Genomic DNA, 3191 nt, shown 5'->3' with positions numbered 1-3191 from the left:
GTTCTGTTGTGGTGAGGCAGGTTAAGGATCTCGTGTTGCCTCAACTGCATCGCAGGTTGGATCCCTGACCTGGAAAAATGCACGTATGGTAGGTGTGGCCATAAAAAGAAAGAAAAGAAAAGGCAACTTAAAAATGATCAATAGTTGATAATGTGAGAAAAAAGAATGTATACATGTATGTGTAACTGGGTCACCTTGCTGAACAGTAGAAAATTGACAGAACACTGTAAACCAGCTACAATAGAAAAAAATAAAAATCATTATATATAAAAAAATTATCGGAGTTCCCGTCGTGGTGCAGTGGTTAACAAATCTGACTAGGAACCATGAGGTTGCAGGTTCAATTCCTGGCCTTGCTCAGTGGGTTAAGGATCCAACATTGCCGTGAGCTGTGGTGTAGGTCGCAGACCCAGCTCGGATCCTGCGTTGCCATGGCTGTGGTGTAGGCCCCCGGCTACAGCTCCAATTGGACCCCTAGCCTGGGAACCTCCATGTGCCGTGGGAGCGGCCCTAGAAAAGGCAAAAAGGCCAAAGAAAAAAAAAATTATCAACAGTTAAAAATTAAGGGGAAAACTCCTTGCTAAGTCTTGGATCAAAGTGGAAATAAAAGGGGACGCATAACTCTCTAGAAACCAGTGGAAAGGAATTTAATTCTACTGAGATTCATAGGACCCTGAAAACAGCGCTAAGAGGAATGTTTAGAACTCCAAAATGCCTTCGCAATTTAAAAGTAAAACCAAAAGAAATAAAGGAACCAAATGTTCTTCCTAAAAGTTTAGAAAAAGAACTCAATAAAGGTGAAAGTTGAAATTAATGATATAGAAAAAATAATAGAAAGGATACAATAGTAAGAAGAATAAGTAAGGCAAAAGCCTGGAGTTCCCGTCGTGGCGCAGTGGTTAACGAATCCGACTAGGAACCATGAGGTTGCGGGTTCGGTTCCTGCCCTTGCTCAGTGGGTTAATGATCCGGCGTTGCCGTGAGCTGTGGTGCAGGTTGCAGACGCGGCTCGGATCCCGCGTTGCTGTGGCTCTGGCGTAGGCCGGTGGCTGCAGCTCCGATTGGACCCCTAGCCAGGGAACCTCCATATGCCGCGGGAGCGGCCCAAAGAAATAGCAAAAAGACAAAAAAAAAAAAAAAAAAGAATAAGTAAGGCAAAATCTATTGAAAATAATTCCAAAAACTCCAAAAGTTTATTGACTAGACTAATAAACTATATATTCATATGAAACAGACCAAAAAAAAAAAAAAAAACTTGCAAGTTAAATAGGGAGAGAGAAAAAAGCAGTAGAGGTTAGGAATGAAAAAAGAGTCATAACCCTGGTATGCGAGAAATTTCAGAATTTGAGACACTCACTACAGGCAACTCTACAGCAATGACTATGAAAGCCTACAGGAAATGTGTGATTTCCTGGCAAAATACAAACCATAACAGAGCCAGGAAGAGAGGGAAAAAGCAAAAAGACCGAGCATACGGTGCTTGGAGGTCAGTATGGAGAAGACTTTAGGGCCAGGCAGCCTCACAGCTGAGTTTTAGTTTGCCTCTAAGGCTCCAAGAATTCCAGTGCTGAGGAAGTTAGATACACACCCTCGCCGGACCGGGCGACTCACCAGAATCCAAGGCAAAGAAGAAGAGAATGAATCCAAGCTGCTGGCAGAACACTTGTTATGAGAGCCAATGTAAGAAACTTTAAAAGCGAGACTGGTTTTTTGTAGAAGAGGAATCATTTTTGGTATTTCGTTTGAGTGACATTACTGGGATGCCCAAGAAGAAATACTCAGCCGCTAATGGGAAACATGTGTCGGAAGAGAAGGTGGGACCAGAGAAGTGGGTCCGAGAACGTTCTGTTGAGGTCACGTGCGTGAGTGAATACGTCACCAAGGAAGAGAAGACGTATTCCCAGAACTTCAGCTTGGGGATCTGGGGATGGTCCAGTGGCGCTACTTCCTGACCACATGATTCTGGGCGCACCACTTGAGGGCTCTGACCTTGCGTCCTCAGTTCCCGAAGAGCTGCAGAGCCCCCTCCACGGAACTTCAGTGTGATGTGTGCCGCGTGTGTGGAGGTGGCTGGCGGCCAGCAGGCACTATGCAGATCAGGGATTTTGGTGAAGATGGAGCTGCCTGGGCTCGAACATTGGGTGCCAGCCTCACCTCTTACCTCGTCCTTCAGATCTCAGCCCCAGGGCCTTCCCTGATGTGCCCGAGGCCCAGTGCCACCGTCGCAGCTGTCATGGCAAGCCCACACTTGTTACTGTGTTGATTTGATCTGCACTTGCCTCTGCTCTCGGGGGGCCCCCCAAGGGAGCGGGCTCCACATCCATTTTGCTCCCTGCTGGGAGCGTGCTACCGGGGACACTGCAGTCTCTCCAGAAACAGTCACTGGTGAATCGAGGGGGAAGCCAGGAGACCCGAGGGAGCAGGAAAAACAGAAAACCACACAGCCGTAGAGAGATTTTTGGAAAAGAGGCGGGGCTGTGATGCTGAATACTTTACGAAGCAAAATTGAGGAGGAATTCGAAGAAGCCCCAGATTGACTCTACTCTGCTGTGACTAGAAGGTTGCTGCCGTTTCAACAGTGGTTTAAATGACAAGCGGCAAAGGTGTTGGATAAAAATAGTCTCTGGGTCCAACTCATCTATGACAAAGGAGGCAACACTATACAATGGAGAAAGGACAGCTTGTTCAATAAGTGGTGTTGGGAAAACTGGGCAGCCACATGGAAAAGAATGAAATGAGAACACTCTCTAACACCATACACAAAAATAAACTCCAAATGGATTAAAGACCTAGATATAAGACCAGACACTATCAAACTCCTAGAGGAAAACACAGGCCAAACCCTCTCTGACATAAACGACAGCAACATCTTAGATCCACCTCTCAGAGTATTGACAGTAAAAACAAAATAAACAAATGGGACCTAATCGAACTTATAAGTTTCTGCACAGCAAAGGAAACCCTAAACAACACAAAAAGACAACCCACAGAATGGGAGAAAATCTTTGCAAGTGAATCGACTGACAAGGGATTAATCTCCAAAATCTATAAACAACTTCTGCAGCTCCATACCAAAAAAAAACAAACAAGCCTATCAAAAAATGGGCACAAGATCTAAACAGACAGTTCTCCAAAGAAGACATACAGACGGCCGAGAAACACATGAAAGGATGTTTAACGTCACTCATTAG

This window comes from Phacochoerus africanus, chromosome 10, assembly GCF_016906955.1.
Source record: "Phacochoerus africanus isolate WHEZ1 chromosome 10, ROS_Pafr_v1, whole genome shotgun sequence".
Classification (NCBI taxonomy): Eukaryota; Metazoa; Chordata; class Mammalia; order Artiodactyla; family Suidae; genus Phacochoerus; species Phacochoerus africanus.
Note: the sequence above shows the minus strand (reverse complement) of the source record.